We start from the raw sequence: 19390 nt of genomic DNA, 5'->3' as shown, positions 1-19390 counted from the left end.
GTACACAGGGATGGGTGTTCTGTAAATCGATGATAACAGTCCTATACTTTAATATATTTTGTATCATGCTGTGAGTGTTTAACATGCTGAGACACCAAAGGCGCAGACTGGAGGGAGACCGTCTGACTGCCGTTCTCCTCATTAAACGTGCGGAGGTCTCCCCTTTCAGCTGGAGCGTTCTCTTCTCTCGCTCCGCTTCGAAACCGCCGGCGATCATACCTGGGCTGTTTCCTTCAACAGCCCTTGACTTCGATGTGATCTCGGAACAGGTTTTTGCATCTGTAACAACGTTTTGTTGTTGTGAAGTCTGCCATTTTATATGCGGAGCTGCACAGATGATGAATAGAATTATCATCAACATTCTGATTCAGGAAGCACATGACCGAGGCAATGTTGTGTGATTGTTAAGCACAGATTGCTAAAATGTCAACAGGCATCGCACTGTTTTGGCTAAATATGAAGTCATTGCAGACAGATGTTTAAGTACTCTGAGAAATGGAGAAGCCCCAGAGGATTTAAACATATGTGTCCCTGATATACTCGCAATACAACAGAATGCTTTATAATCAACAACTGAGTGACAAAATTGGGAATTGCAGGAGCAGTTGGTCTTCTTAAGAAAGAAAATAAAAGGCTTAGTAACTGGGAGGAAGGGGGTTATTAGGAGGGAGGGGAGGAGGGCTGATTGAAAAGGACAGTTTGAAATTTAAATGCAGCGGGGGTCTGAAAACAAGAGGCAGATGTGAAAGAATGGCGGCCTTCTTAGACAAAGCTCCTGGTTGTCTCTCTCTGGCTGTTAGAGGGCCACGGGAGAATAGAAGAAGACTTGGGCCATTCTACAAAACAAGGTCCGGGAGAATGAGGGGGGACCCAGAATAAAGAACCTGAGTGGGGGAGGGGACTCCAGTTACAATAAAAGACTGACAGCTTGCAAGTCTTGCTTGACCCTTGAATTAGCCCCTGAGCTTTCAACAAACCTCCAAAAAGAGTTGGGATGTTAATTGTCACAGAACATCACAGGGATGCAAAGGAGGGGAAATATGGGGCCAGAGATTCACTGAAATGTAAATCACAACCAACAGACCACCACATGTTGAATGGGGGAAATACATTTGGTTTCTATTGGGTTTTCCTAACAGTATGCTCATACGTGAATTCATATATACTGTAAGACTCCTGTTATCTCTGTTTCTCTTGGCTGATTTGAGGGAAAAAACCTGAACTACCTGGGGACAGTCAGAGAATACTCAGCTGTGGAGGAAATATATTCCCAAAAGCGATTGCGTTCCTGCTTTGACACTGCTGAAGATGTGCAATTTGCAAGCGTAAATCCGCAAATTTGCACTCCCGAGCGGAGAGATTGGGCTGATGATCAGATGAGTTAGAAGCCCCACTGAGTCAGATATGGGGCAGAGAGGAATCAGAGGCTGACCCCTTTCTGCTGAGGGAATGATTGAGAGCAGCACAGGGCCAGAGGATCTGAATGACACCCAACCAAACACTGTGTGACTGCTGGTGCCCCAAACGCAGTTCCTGACCCTGACAGGAGTTAAGCCAGTGAAATACAAGGTCAAACATGCATGCTGCGCAACAGGACTGCAAAGCGAGAGGTGGGTGATGGAGGGGGTAGTCGATGTTTGAAAACAAAGCAAAGGTTTTTTTTTTTTTTAATGAAAAATATTATTCAAGACAATAAACCTATTAAAGCCATAGATGTCTGAATACTACATTACATTACATTTCATTTAGCTGACGCTTTTATCCAAAGCGAATTACAATAACAAATGTCCTAGTCTTAGTTAGACTGTAAAGGAGGCTTTAAAGTTACTTAAAATTTCCCCAGTATGATCAAACCCACTTTATCATCAGAGAGCACATAAAAACAATTGTTTTAGAATTTTTGAATCATAATGTTTGAATTAAATTAATCATAACCGAGCTCTGATGCATACAGCCGCAAGCAAGAGAAGCAGAGCGTGTGACCTAAGCGGTGCTCGTCATGCTCATTGTTCTTAGTGTTCGCACCATTCATCATTTTTATAAGCCACTCAATTAATCGATTAGAGTACTCCCCCACTGGTCAGGACATATGGCTACTAAATAAAGCAATCAGAGCCAAAACCTGGAATGCTGCAGGGCATCAATACAGTCACAGAGACATTAAAAAAAAAAAAAAAATGGACACACTGTCAAAACAAAAAAAACTCCGGCGCAGTTTTAAATGTAAGAGACTCATATTTATCAGTGAAGAGTTCCTAATTTAAGAACGTCAATATCTAATGTGTTTTTATGAGCTCCCATGAAATTGTTTTAACTGCATTGCTGGACACTCTGGTGCTATCGCCCTCTGCTTGAATATATATTAAATCCATAGCCTCATAATCACTTTAGCAATGCAACAAAAATCATATTAGCGGTGAAAGATACCTACACCTGTCTGTCCAGATGGATTATAGCCAGATGATTTGCCATGGTAACAAAGTTTTAATACAGGTTCCATACATTTTTTTGTTCTAATTTTGATGTTCTACTGGGAAGTGAAGTGGGTTATCTCGAATGAAATTTCAAAATGTCATTTCCACTTGCTGATAGCACAAAACTATTCCTTTCAGGTCTGCTGAGATAAGAATGATTCAGCCAGGGCTGTTAAACGGTGTCTTTGCCAAATGTTCCTCTGCTTAGGAATTAATAGGCTGACATTAATACAGCAAGATAAATAGGTAGGTCAGGAATGGGAGCCCTGCCATTATATGGACATATCATGGTGATAGTACCTGCCAATCAAGTCCAATAAGTCCTTGACACGGCATGATTCACCTTGAAATACACAGAACACATGCAATATGTAATGTATACTGTCCAGAAACCCAATGCCATTAGTATGTGCACATAAATACTTTGTGGGGCTGATGTCTGGAAAGCACATTAAAGCCTCATAAAAGACAAATTTATTGAGTGATCCGGCTTGCCATGGCAAAATTAGTCAAACAAATCAGGGATTATACAAAGTGAGCTCGGCATTTGGCCAAGACACTTTCCTAAACTCATCATCTCAGTTTCAGCACAAGTTGCTCATTGTTCTGTTTGTGCAAAAATAATGCAATGTGGCAAAGCAAAGTCAAGCAGTGGAGACAAAAACATGGAGGCATGCACACTCAATGTGTGTGCGTGTCACCACTCATCTAAAACAACGTATTTTTTTGCAGAACAGGGACCAGGACCCTTTGGATGCACAGGGCCCAGTTTTTAGTCTACGATAATAATGTGCTGTATCTACTCGGATATGCACCAGTAAGCAGCTTTTGTGACCCCCCCCCCACATCCCCCTCCCACACACACACACACACACACACACACACGCACACGCACACACACACACACACACACACACACACACACGCACACCTTAAAATGAGCAGCTGAATGGTTTAAAAAAAAAAAAAAAAAAAAAAACTCCATCCTTAAATTAAGGACCCCAGCATCAATAATGCACTGTGATCGTGAGGCGTTATTAAACAGGATGATTAATTTTTAAGGCAGTGGGCAGCAACACAAAACATGAAGAAGGTAACGGAGAAGATGACTTGTGAGAAACACATTTAAAATGGAAGGAGAGCAAGTGGGAAAATAAGCCATTTATCTGTCTTTTCTCATCTTAGCATCCAGAAACAAAAGAGAAGCAGTGCAATTATCTTTGGGGGAATGTTTTAACTCCACCTTCAATGAAAGATGTGTCACTAAGTAAATCCTTAGCTTACACTGAATGCACAATCCCAATATTGAGTCATTGCCCATTTTGCTAAATTCCACATCTCAATTGTTTAAAAAGCTCAGAAATCCTTCTCTTCTTTGTTTACTTTGCTTGTTGAGCTACATCTCCTCCTTTGTGACTCGTATATTTAACAATGTCTCAATACAAGCTTTTACCTTATCATTGCATTGTGCATTCGTAACACAAGTTCCCTTCAGCTGTGGAAGAAAGCATCAGGAGAGACACTTAAAAATCTTAAAAAAGCACAAGCTTGGAAAGCAGTGATTGTGTTTCTGGAGCGGGGATGTTTAGATTTTTGAAGGGTGCTAATTCTTTTAGATGAGAGGCATTGTGCATCATGTGGCTAACCTTGGCTCTGTGTCTAATTGAGGCTTTTAACCTTTTCTGTGGCTCAGAGGAAGGTCAGACTCAGCCAAAATAAGGGCCACTGCATAATCTCAGTCGTCACTAAAATAGAAAACAGCACAAGGGCCTGACAGCAAAAGCAATACTATACAAATTATTTCAGCGTTGGAGTGGATCTACTGTAGCCCACTTCATCCAAGCACATTTCTATCCCAGGGCTGCCGTATCTATTTTCAATCTAAAAGATGGCATGAGTGCCTTTGTCAGACAGGGGAAGCGGCGTATGTCAAGCTAAAACAAGGTATAGCGCTGTGTCTCGTCAGGAAGCGCAGACAAAAGAAGTGGGTGTAGTCTTCCCTGAATGCAATCACTTGTCAGCCCTAAATCTTCCTTCAGTACTGCCCTGACAGGTAATGGTGCTTGTTAAACCTGATGAAGGTATATTGGCCTTTTTTTTCCCTCCAAAGACACAGAAAATGTCTAAAAGGCATTTTGCCGCTGCACAGAAATGAATGCTTTACACGCTCTGCTGCACAATAACATAAAACATATTCTCAATAAAAAAAATGAAACAGGAATAAAGCTGTAGAGGATAAAAAAAAAAAGGAAAAAAAAAGGAAAGCATCTATTCTTACACAGCAACATGACACAAGTGAGTAATTTAAGTTGCTTAGATTTTTCAGGCGGCTTCATTAGGTTTTCTCATGCAGTTGCAGTGTCACTAGTCCTTGCCCTCTCCCCACCTTCAGCTGTGAAAGAGAGTGGACAGTTTTGGGGCTGAGCTTTTCTCCTCGCTGCTCATTTGCATAACATCAGCACTGTGAGGGGGATTGTGATGCAAACAAGCTCAGATTGGCTCATTCCATCTCCCCAACTGCTAATAACTAAGGTGCTATAGGTTCTCGCTCCTGCCTGCTCACTGTACAATAGATCAGAGAGAGAGGGTTAAGGAGATTTTCAAATAAGAGAAAAACTTTCCACTACAGTTTTGGATGAGAGATGTCATCGAGGAAACACTTAGTTTACATTAAGCAGATGAGAGGTGCGGCTGTAACTTTGCCTTAGTCCAAACATATGGCATACCAGAGGAGAAGGATGATTAAACAGTAAATGTTCCATGTATTCAAGAATATCCCCTCCCACTCCCAACTGACCACAATTCAGGTGTGATATGATTAAAAAAAATTATGTAAATGGGTCCGTGGCTTATGTTATCGTCCCCTGCCACCCACCGCAGGACAGCAGATACAGCAATCACTGCCTCTGCACCTTGTGTATGTTTAATATGTGTTTGCTCTTTTGTGATAACAAAAAAAAAAAAAAAAGGAGGAGGTGGGCGGGGATGCGACAAACAGAGCTTTCTTTTTTGTGTTTTTTTTCCGTCTGAATAACTGGACCAAAGTCAGGGAATCTAAAGAGACAAGGAGAGCGAGCGAGCAGGCAGATGCAGGAGACTGTCAAGCGGACCGCGATAAAACATTCACTGGGAAATTATCTCCCTGTCATAGGGCCCTCCTGTTTTGAATACCAAAGGGATTCAAATTCCCAAACAAACTCTGAGAGGTTGACCAATTCTGCGGTCCGCCAAACGATAGCGGATTGCGGAGCGGGTCGTACCTTTGAACCGCGGCACTGAAGGTAGTATGAAGAGATCTTAATCTGCATCTGTCTGCGTAGGTAATCCACTGAAGTGTAATTGCTACAGTTCTAAGTTATACAAAATAATGACAGGAGAATGACACTCACTATGAATATGAAGTGAGTGTGATAACAAAGTCCCATGGTGAAAGAGAAGGTAATACTCTGACAAGGGCTCTTGGTGTGGAGGAAAATTCTCCTCTGAACCACAACAGGAGTCGGCAGGGACGTAGTTTCTTAACAACATTTCGACAAAATGAACTGAGCTGCGTAGGTGAAAGATTTATGATTATATCATGAATTTGATGTGTTTCTGTTAACATAATCAACAAGAATAGTATTGTATAGAATGGCTGTCAGAAAATAAAATAAACTTTACAAATGTGAAAACAGCTTTTTACACAACTAATACTGTCCTTTTAAAGTAGATGACAAATCGCGGCCTTAAATGTAACACACCACTTTCTTAGTAAGTAAGAGTTGTAATTTGCAATGTTTTGCAATCGACGGTGAATTTAAGGAAAAGTTAGTCATTGTAAAACATGGAAAAGCAGCAGTTAAGCGCGGGTTGACTTGGCAGGTTGAACCTAACACTCCTCACTGTGAACAGCGTTTATATGCTTTTCAACACTCTGAAAACAAATGGACATATTAAGGACTTAATGACTTAAGATGTGAAAATGAAAAATCGAGACATGCAGCGGCCCTGTCATGATTTGCATGATTAACTGAAAAGCGACCAAACATTAAAAAAAAACTGTGACTCACAACAAGAAGTTAAAACAGGGATATAGTGCAGCTTCAAAGGAGATATCTTTGTCTACAGCTGATAAACATTCAGTCCTGTCCTGTGAATACTTTCCCTCGCTGTCATCCATCCATGTTATACACCAAAATATCTTCAGCGACAATTAGCACGGTAGTTTGGGGCTATCACTGCATGCTCCAGTTGTACGGATCAGGTTATGAAAGCTTCATTAAACATTTCTGTCTTGGTGCAAAATTTTTAACTTCTATTAAAAGTTCAAATACCAAGTGTGCACCTGAAAAAGCGCCATGGCAGTGACTTCAGAAAATGTCCTCACTGTCCCTGAGTAACGTCTGCACACCCCCTCCCTCCGCTGGACTGCAAACATTATGCACAGGAGCCTAAGAGCCTTTTCAGGTTAGAGAATAAAAGATCCCTTTTTTTGGCCCTTGCAGTAAAGTGTAAAGTGAGGAGGCGTTGCGGCGTCTGCAACATTCACATCTCTCGCTGATTGTTAGATTCAGCTTCAGTGTCTGGTGGCTCCATTTCATCACCGCCATTTAAAGTGCAAATGTTCCTGTCAGGGAGGTCTTTTAAAACCGAGCTAACTATCTAAACAAAATATACCACCAGGCCTCGATGTACTCAGTGAGATGTTATCGGGGACCACAGAGAAAACTTTTCTGTCCTTTAGGCAGGTCTCGGCCTCTTTGAGCTGCAGCTCCTCGCCTACCCTCAAGCCTGCTGGACCTATTTCTGATGGTAATGGCTGCAGGAGCCGCATCCTGTCAGCTCACTCCAGACTCACTAGTAATCAGCTCGGGCTGATGAATGACGGAAATGCCACTAGCTCTACTTTTTGCAATGACAAAAATGCACCCGTTTTGGCCCCCCACCATCTCCCCCCATCTGACTGTCCCCTTTACACAGCGTGTTTTTGCTCCCATTTCTATCAACTATTACAGAATAGCACTCATCACATTGGTTCAGCTGCTGATGCTGAAGCTAAAAATGAAACGTGTTGTCGGGCACAGATGCAGTACTTGAGAATTTGTGCAGCTTACTCAGAGCTTTCTGTCTGGTCATCAGTTAACCTTGCTTTGATTTGTGCACTGGGTGATTTATGAGAAAATAAACATATGTTCGCTTTAAAGCTCGGATGAGAGCAAAAGCAGAGGTATACTTTCGATTAAGATAAAAAAAAATTACATTAGGTGGCCGATGTCGGCTTGTGGCATTTTATGGCCTTTTTTTTTTAGGCCGATGACGACCAGCAGGTCTAAAATATCCCCAAATAAAGTTTGCATGAAACTGTCCAAAAAAAATGTAAATGATCTAAATAAAGCATATTCTAGAATTGTTTTTTCTTTAAGTGAGTAACGGTGTAACTGGGCAGTGTCCAAAAAATAAAACCTTTATTTAAAAAAATTGGTATTTGAGAAAACGTGAAAAATGTAAATTGCTGGCTTTTCATTGGACTACAAACATCACATATTTCCAGATTTGATTAAGTAGGATTAAGTGACTCTTTATGATCTGAGAAGGTTGTCTTATTTCTTAAGCTTCATTAACCATTTAAAACACACCAGATTAGATAAATTAGATTAGCTGACATTTTGGAGACACCTAGTCTTGACAGGAAATTAAATATTTTACCGTCATACTCATACGTGTCTACTAAACGTTTTGATATTAGCCTTAAATATTGAAGTCGTGCCGACAGTGTGTGTGCTGCTAAGATTTTATTGTCATTACATGTTCCATTTCTTCTTGTTTCTCCACATGTCACTGTCAGTGATAACAGAGCAGATGTAGGAAAAGCTGCAGTTCTCACACTCTTCGGCATTCCTAAAACCAGTTTGCTGGTTGCTGAATTAGACAAACAGGTTGGTCTAATGGATAAAGCAGTCAGGGTATGTGTGATTTATAGCAGAATTCACACCAGCAGAGCCGCCTCACACCTCATTTAGAAGGAGGCATGATGAATTATTAGGGCAGCCTGTATGGTTTTTCCTGTGCAAATGCCAAAAAGATCAAATCAGCACAGAGACGTAGCGAGGTGTCAATACGAAGCATTCCAAATTTCATTATAAATACATGAATAATTTGACGTCTCCATCGACACACGCACGCACGTTGAGGAGCAACTTATCTGCAGTATTTAAGATGTTCATTAGCTCACCCCCACAGCAGTGGAGGAGGAGTTGGATCTAACAGGCAGCAGTGAATGCCAGGGCTGGCACAGCTGTACAAGCAAAGCTGTAAAGAGAAGTCACCGGCCACTGTCGCTCAATCTTTCCCTGTGTTAATCCCACACTATCTGCATTCACGTCAGCCCCGCTCCTCGTGTCCCTGCTTTGCTTTTCACACTCCTAAGTTCAGTTTGGCAGGAAAGTGGACATGTTGCATCACTTCTCCTGGCTGAAAAACCTCTCGGCATTGTTCCCCTCCAAGAATCTTTTTTTTTTTTCTGAGACAGAATGTTATCATGTAAAATTGATTCAGTAGTCATTTTCTGCTAAATATGTCTTGCTTATTGTTTTTCCTTTCAGGTACTCGCTGAAACAAGCAAAGCGTGGAGGTTTGCTTGTGTATTCCTGTACGAGATCCCAGCTCTGTGACGTTTAACAGCAGCACAGCAAATTCGAGTACATATGAGATTTGAAAGCCGTTAATACTCCTGAATCTCTTCTTAGCTGATCAGATCATCTTCTGAATGGCCTCGATACACAAGCAGGGCGGTGTGTGTGTACAGAAGAGTCAGCTGCATTTATCTGTATTCATCATTTACATTATTACGGAGCGACAACTTGCTGTTATATCATACCCCAGACCGTTACTGTAGCTGACAAATGACCACTCAGGTTTTACTAAGACAGCACTCTTAAACCGCACTATGTTTTACAGACAGAATTTTATACCGAAGCTCCACAACGACACCAAATCCTAGCCCTCAGGGCAGAAATTTTATTTTAACATCTCTTTTCGGGACTGACATTTTGTCCTCTGTTTTCAAATGTTTTCCCAAAAAGCTTCTCTCCAGTTGACCCAAACAGAGACCATCGCCTCTGGCTTGTCACGGAGAAAAGAGTGATGCGGTTATGTGGGTAACAGAGAGGGAGGCTCTGTACTGAGACAGCAGCAGGTGCAGCTGTGACAGTTGCCGTGTTGTTGCTAGCCCCACACTGTAGTCAAGATGAGGTTCACAGATGTAGCCACTCAGTGCAGTGGTTTATTGGCTGCCTGAAACAATGCATCTCTGTCAAGAACAACTCCTCCTAAGGCCATTTCAGTCTTACAGTGCTCTGTATGAAACAACGCGCAGAAAAAGCTCATTCTGACACACAAGGTCAATTCTGCTCCACAGCAACACAATCAAAGCTCGCCGTGCTCTGCCAAAAACAAAACAATTCCAACCTTAAGCAATCATGCTGAAATATGGAGGATCGGGCCAGGGATTTATATGATAATAATAATAATATTGAATTTAACATATGTAATTCAATAATAATTCTACAGACATCTAATTATATAATTATCATACATTTTGCACAAATTCTTGCTATAAGCATGGTCAGTTTGTCAAAAATCTTTTCTGATTAATTATTGCCAAGCCTCTCTGCAAGCATGCTTCCTAAGTCAACCAAGCACCACCCAGGGCTGCACTCTACCCCCATGTGAATCCTGCCAGACATGCAATCCAATCATGCTACACTTTCAATATATCAAGCTCAAAAACACAATGGCGCCCATTTTGTCATGGCTTTTTTTTTTTTTTTTTTTTTTTTTTAGGAGAGATAGCAAACCTGATTGTTTTCCTGAATTCAGAGTCTCGAAGTATAGTCCGCAAAGTCCAGTCCAACGCCGTGTTTTGTTGAATCTCAGAGTAGTTGGAGATCTGAGATAATATGACTATTGTTTTCCTGTAAAGCACCCAGTGTCTGCTTGTTCAATTACTGGAAGGAGCCTCAACGAGGGCGGTTAAATCATTTGCAGAGACATTATCTACGTAGAGAGAGAGAGAAAGAAAGAGAAAGAGAGGGAGGAGGGAGGAGAAGAGGGGGAGAAAGAGAGAGAGAGAGAGAGAGAGAGAGAGAGAGAGAGAGAGAGCAGGCACTGGGGCCAAACTATAGTTTGGAGAGGAAATAGAAAAAAAAATTTGAGGACCACACATGGAGGGTACTGCGGGGATAAAAGCAGCAGGATTCATGATTCACTGCAGGAAATTAATAGACTAATAGTCGTCTTTGTTTCGATGCCAAAAAACACACAATAAGATCAAATTGTTTTCATTACAGGTGATGATAGATATCCGTGTCGTCTAGTAAAATGTACACACAATTTATGAGCGAGCAGCCACACAACTTTTCCTCACATATGTCGCCTAGTAACAGCACCAACTCACGAGCACTCGTGTGTCAGCGTGAGCAATCATTAAGAGATAATTTGATTGTTTTTTCAACCCCGGCAGTGTTTGATGTCTCTGGCACGGTAGCAATTGAGCATTATTTTGTTGATTAGCTTAGTTTTTAGCAACTTACCACGCCTGTGATATTCCTCTGAAACTCCCAGACCAGACGCTCAACTCCATCTGACTTGGCAACTACACTACGAGAACAAAGCTTCCACACGTTCCAACTAAGAGCTCTACAATAAAATATTATTTATCAAAGCCTCAGACTTCCAAATCAAACAAATAACAGGATAAGCATATAGAATAAAATATACATTCATGTGTATACTTTAAAAAAAACATTGTTGTTATATGGGGCTGGCAGAATATTAATTGAAAATTAGCCAGGACATTGTGTTTGGGAGTCTATTTACTTGCTATTTTCTGACTTTATTGTTTGGTTTATTTGATCACTTTAAATTAATGTTGCTTTTTAAACTGCATTAAACAGCCTTCAATCTAGATGCGCATCTACTGTAATTTTCTGAATTAACTCTCGGTACATCACACAAGGAAAATATATTTTCATTACCTGTTTGTTGAATTTTTATCCATTGGAGGATGGGCTGTTGAGTGTAATGTTTCTGCTCTCTTACAGTTTTCTTTGAGAGTATCACAGTTCGCTTAACTGCTAAATAGCATGCAAGTTGACACAAGAGGGATGTAAATCATTTGACTGATCTAAAATACAGCCCCAGAACAACGAATGGAAAAAAGAAGCACTTCCTCTTGAACCAAAGTTAAATGATATTCAAATGTTGAACAGTTTTGTTCTTGTCTGGAAGAATGTCAGTCTGAATCTACTGAAGGACGCCCACATCCCAACATGAAATTATTTAGAAAAAAAGATATGGAGAGAAAAAAATGTCTCACTTGAAGTGAGTCACAATTGTCAAGGACAGGAGCAGCCTATATGGAGGAAATATATTGCTCTGGCATGTTTACCCACACCATCCCTAAATAACAGCCCTGTCTTGTTGGAAAGGGGGCTTTTAAGTGTGGATGTGCTTCGCTCTCCTATAATCCAGCCGAGACATTACTCCTTCCCCTGGCAGACGTCCGCAGATCCCCCTTCTCTCCCAGCCAGGCCTTGCTCTCTGCTGCTATGGCAGAGCCGCAATAACTGCTGTTTGCTTAGAGCCTTGCCTCCCAGGTTCTCCTCTGTCACACAGAAATTGAATATTTTCCCAAATAGTGTTGCAGCTGTGCACAGATAAGGACAAGTCCTGTTCACATAGCACAAAGAATGAGACAGGGTCGGTGTCTGTCTGTCTGTCTGTCTGTCTGTCTGTCTGTCTGTGTCTGTCTGTCTGTCTGTGTGTGTTGTCAATATCCTTAATCTTCGTTAAATCATAGTGAGAACAAATGTAACAAATTAAAGGAAAAAATGAAAATAACTCTCAAGTATGAAATTAAATGGATTTTATTTTTAATTATTTCATTCTATTACTTGAAATGTGTTTGTAATTTTGCCATCTTAAATGAAATCAAAATGTAATGACTAGAATTTTTGTTTGTAAAAAATATTTAAGAAATCCCACCATGCTATCAAGTATTTATTCCCCTCAATAGTATGCTGTCAAACATTTCTTTCACTTGTCTTAGGAGTGCCCTAAACACACACACTGCTAATAGCACACACCACAGCCCATGTAGCGTTTTCAACAGAATGTCAAATACGTTTTCTGCGATCAGAACCCAGGACGTTACAGCCAATCATTTTATGACCAGAGGACAGGAGTTTTTATGACCCAGTTTTGTACTTTGCACTTAGTTTTCTTCCAAACACCTTTCAGAGGAGCATGAAATGACTGACACATTGGAAAAAAGAGATGCCAGATAAGCTCAGGGAAGCTGCCACTTAACCAGTGCACAGAGAACCATGTGAGAGACATCGGCTAATATCCATGTTGTTTCTTGTCATCGGAGTTTGAATTGAGCCTTACTTTCCACCGCCTATGTACTTGCAGAGTAATGTTCTGCCAGGAAATTATTTAGGCAAGCAGAAAGTTTCACCTGCCATTTCAGGGGCACCGAATCCCCCGCTGCACCAGAGGCCTTTGGCAAGTGGAAACAAATGTTTCTCAAAATGGCAGGGAGGGGAACACACTGGCGCACAGCGTTTTACTGATTGCCAATCGTAAAATAAAATCAGTCATGAAAGGGGAGGTATTCTGGCCCACCAAAGGCCTGCACGTTACATCAAATTTGCTATAGCTTTCTTTTACAGCCTTGTTTATTCCCTTTAATGGTGAGCAGTTATCCTCACAGTATGGCTCCATGTAGGTGGTTTAGCAAGAGAAAAGATTGCAAAACACAAACCCACAATTTACACGCCAAATAAACGATGGGATGTAAATCTAAACGCTTTAACTCTCTGCAATCCTCTTCTACTGAAACACTCACAGCCTCCTCCATTTCCCTTATTCCGCTATGGAGCAGCTAACGCATCATTTGTAAGAACTGCAATCTGAAATTGGTCGTCGTTCCTCACACGCTGTTGGCTAACAAAGAATGTGATGACAAAAAAAGATGACAAAAAAAGATGAGCTCGAATCTGGGGGTGTTCACCGTGGATAAAAACACAGCAGCGGTATAGTGTAATGCTGGCACAAACAATCCATTCAGCCACAAAGCAACCTTTAAAATCAGTCATATTGACTCGCCAACTGCTGCACACACACACAGACAACAGGCTCATATCCACGCTTGCGAGAGAATGCGACACAAAAACAAAGTGAGCAAACGTTGCCACTGGTCAGTGTGTGCACGCTCGTATTGAATTAAATCAATAACAAATTACCTTAATAAAGCCAGAGCGGAACTGCCTAGCTTTTTGTTATAATTTAAAAATCTGGAGAGGCAATGAAACCTGCGTTATGATCTGAGTCCAATATCCATAGACAGTACAAAATCCCAGCTGCTGTTCTGAGGGGAAACATCCTAGCAGAAAATGAAGCAACAATCCGTAATGTCCCAAATTCTGATGCATTCACACCCATTCACGCTCACTGGCTCGAGAGTCTCGCGTTCCGTATGATATATAAAGTTCAGAGGAGAGTGATATGTGGCACTTTTGTCTCCTTCAAACCCATATAGAAGTATGGTGGGCTGTATTGATCTGAAAGAACGAGCAAAGAGAGGCAATCTGGTGCTCTGGCAGATCAAGAGCTGCTGCAGTTCTTTGAAACCGGACGCACTTCCACTGAAACAAGCCTATAGAGTGAAAAAGGTACTCTCGTGCTAGACTCACTGGTAAAATGCTCATAATGGCATGGCTCGGCCGAAAGATATAAAGCAACAAGACATCCGAGAAGACAGTTCCCTTCTTTAAAACGCATTCACAAGTGGATCACATTATTTCTAGTGAGTGGAGACGGACCTGTTTTTTAAACGCCGACTAAACAACAATACAATTTTGCCTCTGTTTTTACAGAATTCCAAAAAGTAATCATTTGCAATACATGTTGAGGAATTTTTAATTTTCTGTTGTGTTTTTGTTACACGAACCAAATGTTTTTTCCTCCGCATTACACTATTTACTCTTTGTGAGTCAATGCATAGTTACCTTGCTTTGAGAAAGCTTTGGCTTATTCTCCCACACAAACAAATACAAGTGAGATTATGTTATACACAAGATGTCATACGGACCTGCTTACAAGAATAGAGGGAAGAAACAAGTCTTTTAGTTTTACAGCAGCTCACACACTCCTTCTGAAGCCTTTCAGGCTCAGCCAAAACCAGTGGCAGAAAATACAACTCCTTCGATTGTGTAAGAGGCTCTGACCACTTTGATATGCTAATATGTTCCTTCCAAACAGCTGGAATTTGCACTTGCATTAATTCAAGCATTTTTTTTTTTAATGCACAAACACGTGAAAATGGAGTTCCCCAATAAAAAGGCTTGAAGGAGGAGTGACGCTCCTGCAGTCTTATGAAATAACATATTAACCTATTTTTCTGCACACATGCCTGAAGACTCAACAGTTATTCCCAAATAACTGAACAATCACTTTGCTTTGTAGGATGAGGAAGATAAAAACCACTTCATCCTCCATGGACATGCACCTCAAGAATATAGTATTGCACCTCAAGAATATAGTCTCAGAAAAGGTTGTGTCCCTTTCAATAGACATCATTTAAATCTTTAGATTAAAATATTTTTAAAAAATTAACAAATGTCACACGTTTAGAGTTACACTATATTTCAGTTGTGAACAGCCATGATAAATGTGTTGTCCAGAGATATTAAAGACTAAACACAGACTGTAAGCACATTCATTGACCCTAATCCAGGCAGGAATTTGTAGCTTTCTCTCTTAAGATCAGATCCTCAACCAAAAAAAAAATTTCAAAATAAAAAGAAGGAGAGGGCATGGGAAGACTAGAGCTAAATTTATCCCAATCCACTGATCGATCAGTGAAGATTGCTGCTCTGCTCCAGGCTGCCATGCATCACCGGCTGGCCGCTGTATGCTTCTCAAGCAAGACAGAGGCACACCGCGCCGCATGTGCGCGTCCGCTGCTGCTGCTGCCTTCTCTTTTAACACATGCTTGACAAGAGACGTTCGGAATCGGTAAGCCTAAATAATACATGTGCAGTAAAAGGATCTAATTTTACTGCCACTCTGCGCCGACTGGGTTTGAGTTAAGTTTAAGCAGCCGAATAAGGCCCCCTCTTATTTATGTTTTCATTTTTATTTCTGCCTTTGATTGATTTCCACGTCACTTTCCACGCTGGGAGTACATTGCATCACAACCCATCTCTGACCAAAACTAATTATTTCATTGGTAGGCGAGGCTCCACAGATTTTTTTTTTTTTTTTCCTACCTTTCATTTTTCTTTTGGACAAACTAGCCGAACCCCAATTAAAATGGATTAGTGTGTGAACGCTCACAGGAGTCACACCGACATCGCTCCTCAGGTCACAGCTTCCAGCAAAAATCCCCATTCAAACCAACAAGACCAGCAGTGGATTTAAAAGCCTCGGTGACCAGCAGCACCACCAAACTCCATCTCAACTTTGGAGGCAGAAATTCCAATTAAATGCTGCTTTTATATGTTCTGGTTCACATAAACGCGCTGCTCCCCCACCACACCTAAAAAAAAAAAGTTTCCATTCAGCCGAACAAATCGATCCACATCTGCCTATGTTTTGATTAAACCACTTTTCAATTAAGCACGGCACCCGTCGGACGATTTAAATCAGAACAAGTACTTTTAAAGAGTCACTCATTGTTCACACTTCATAATGTTTGCTCTGATAAAAATCTGAATTTGTTTCTTTTTTTTGAAAAAGTAGCTGTAAAACCTGACTGATGTCGATTAAAATGAGCCCCGAAAGCAACAACAACAAAAAAAACGTGACGAAGAAAGAAATGAAAAGTTGCTGCACTCCACATGAACTTAACCTCCTGTTTATGGTCGGATTAATAAAGCGGCGATGAGACTACACAAGAAAAAAAAAATTCAACTAGTCTTACCTTTCTTGAAAAGCAGTGAAGCCAAACAAAGGCTAAAACGAAGTCAGTGAGGAGCAAATGGGAATAGTAAAAATGTCAGATTGTGGACAGACAGTCTGATGGGAGGAAGTCCTCTGCAGCGAAGAGAGTGAGTCTGCAGGTCTGAGGCATGCTCCCCGTATCTGGGACAGCGGCTGGCTATCAGGCGGCAGGTCCCCCTCTCAGCCCGTACATTCCCCTGCACCGGGCGCACACTTCCATGGCATGCAAGGTGTTGCTCAGTCCTAACTCATCAACACCTCATGCGCCCTCGGAACGGCTTATGTGTTTCTCGACGCTCCCGTGCGCCTTCACTTCCCGGAGCGGCAACAACAAACAAGAAGAGACGCGGAGCTCGGGGACCAAAGAAGACTGAGTGACCGAGAGGGACAAGACAGACAAGAGTGTGGCTTTTCAGTGTCTGATGAACTGGAGAAAACGAAGACCGTCACTGCAACTTTAGCCGCCGACGCTGCTCTCCTGGCTCCTCTCAACGAGACTGTGGAGGCTGGGCAAGTTTCAGCGGCTCGCCTCTGGAAAAGATCCCGCTCAGAGTGTTGAGACACTTGGTGGAAGCAGCGCGGAGCGGGCTTCCAGTAAACAGCGCCAGTGCAGTGGAGAGCAGGCTGCAGTCTGCAGGAGCTGTCTGAGCCCAGGACTCCACTAAAACCTGACATGGAGTGCCGATCCACGAGGACTCGGAGTCTAGACCTGAGCGAGAGACTAATCACATCAACTTATTATCATGCCCGGCAGGATCAGCACAGCTTTTTTTTTTTTTCCACACTAAGGGAAGATTCAACTACATTATAGAGACAGGAAGGAGGTTATCAATAGGCTATATGCTCCTTTAATTTTGGCCCCGTTTTCTGTTTCAAGATGCAACACTGCCTTTCTTTTGGGTATGAGAGGCCCATGCTTTGTCACAGTAGGCAGTGCAGCCTATTCAACCAATGACAGAGGACTCATTCTACTGTAATTCTACCTAGCATCAAAAGGAACATGGAAGTACAGGCAAGACCCCTCACTCTAACCGGCCCCACAGGAGAGCACACTGGCCCGAGCAGCAGTGGTCAAGCTGCTGCTGGTGTGCACGGCCGTGTGTGTGTGTGTGTGTGTGTGTGTGTGTGTGTACAGTGCCAAGCAGTTTTTCAAACCGAGAAACTCTTCTCAGTTTTTTTTTTTTTTTTTTTTTTTTTCATCATAGTTGTATTCTACATGATTCATGACGCCATTCAGCAGCTGAGGGAGTTTTGTCAGGCTGCTGTGGTTTTGACCCCTGCACTCCTTACTGTATGCAGCATGTTACGTTGGTGATCCACAATTTGTATTCACTATATGTATAACGCAGGTGATTACAGTTCCTCTTGCACAGGATTTCTGGGGGGGAATTCCTTTTGAAATGAAGCTGAGCTCCGATATGTAATTTCAATTTTTATGAAAACTTGAAAAATATATAATTCTGCTCGGTAGGAAATCTAATGATCAACGCAGCTGTTATTTTTTCTTTATATGATTAGGGCCTTTATCTTTATACCAGAACCTCTAAGAATAACCAAAACATGCACAATTATTCATGTTTTATTTTGCCATTTTGTGAAGACTCTAAACATGTTATGATGTGTCCATAACTCTGTCCAGAAAACATCAGGCAGAATGTGGGTACACACCTGGCTTCAATAAAAACTGCCTTTCACCCGCTATGGGGTAATGTGAAGTTGAGTCATGCTTGCCAGGTGAAGGTGAACGCAGGAGAGGGGCAGACTTCTGTTTTCATAAGCATAATTTTACATAATAATATAGCCGTTTCTGTGAGGCACAAAAAATAAAAAAAAGGGGAGAGAAAACAGATGTAATAAAAGGTCACCCACTGACAGGCATCCATATCTGGAGAAATGTTTATTTATAAGCCCAGACTAAAAACACATGTGGTGTCTGTGGCTGCAGAAAAACATCTTAAACTGCCATTTATATATGGACTGATTTAAATGTTTCCTCAGATAGTCAACAGAGGGCATTAGACTTATATTGGTTTTTGTCTGAATGTACACAATTCACTGAAATGTAAAAATCACTACATAAAAACATAAACAAGACAAGAATATTAGCTTGAACCACACATCAATCATACTTATTTCTCTAATTATAGAGCTCTCTGGAGCTCATGCAGCCATTTCTTTAAGGAGACACAGCAGGTGCACATAAATTGTTCACGTGCAACTGTTATGATAAACTGTGATGCAATCATATCTTGAAAAGGTGGTACAATATTGCACATAATCACTCACCAAATGTTGCAGGATAACTGATGGCTCTTATACACATGCAGCACAAAAGCATGCAGGTGAGAAACCAGAGAAGAATTATTAAAGCTTATTTTTTTTTTTTTAAGTACTTATGTATCCTTAGCCAACACGGTAAATGAAAAATGTTTGCAGCACAGTAAAGATGTAACTGGAGTGTTTTCCTATTTTCATATCAGTTGAAAATGATTGCAGATGCTTCAGACAGACCTCAGTCATCCATGGTGAGAGCAAACATGTCGCCCCATTTCCCATGTGGTTCCAGGACTGCCTCTTAACCTTCAATTGTTCACCTAACAATGCTTATTGGTTCTTTCCCAAAATATTTGCACATGATTGACATCTCAGGCACACATGACCAGTCACAAGACCGCTGCTGACCCCGACAAATCTGCGTCCTTTCATGACGGCGGACCAAGATTTGGCCAGGTTGTACGCTCCAGAGCACAATTCAAAAAGCTGTGTCTCAGCTCCATCACTCAATCATCTGTTCATTAAGTGTTTTTGATCTTTTTTTAAATCGTATTTCATTACATTTTACATGGGTTGACAATCACATACAGTACTGTGTACTGTGTATTAGGTTGTTTTAGGTGTTTACATTCTTACTCAATCACAGAATGCCATCA

At 41.4% G+C, this 19390-nt stretch overlaps 1 protein-coding gene across 33 annotated transcripts in view; it reads right to left on the bottom strand.

Moving 5' to 3' along the window:
- The window catches only part of adgrl2a (adhesion G protein-coupled receptor L2a), a 96598-nt gene extending 79281 nt beyond the window's left edge, over positions 1–17317 (bottom strand). For 9 of the 33 annotated variants that reach the window (XM_069694684.1, XM_069694686.1, XM_069694696.1 and 6 more), the window contains exon 1: positions 16441–17312. The gene's annotated coding sequence lies outside the window, so the exon portion shown is untranslated. Of the gene's footprint in view, positions 1–10309; positions 10499–16440 lie in introns of those variants that run through there. The other 24 variants (XM_069694701.1, XM_069694711.1, XM_069694715.1 and 21 more) reach the window with 7 other exon arrangements.
- Between the last annotated feature and the right edge of the window lie 2073 nt (positions 17318–19390).

This window comes from Brachyistius frenatus, unplaced genomic scaffold, assembly GCF_029030835.1.
Source record: "Brachyistius frenatus isolate BFR_SWC_R1_liver_20210118 unplaced genomic scaffold, ASM2903083v1 Contig_18, whole genome shotgun sequence".
NCBI classification, from domain to species: domain Eukaryota; kingdom Metazoa; phylum Chordata; class Actinopteri; family Embiotocidae; genus Brachyistius; species Brachyistius frenatus.
The sequence above is the reverse complement of the archived record's forward strand: the minus strand, read 5'-3'. Positions and strand labels throughout refer to the sequence as shown.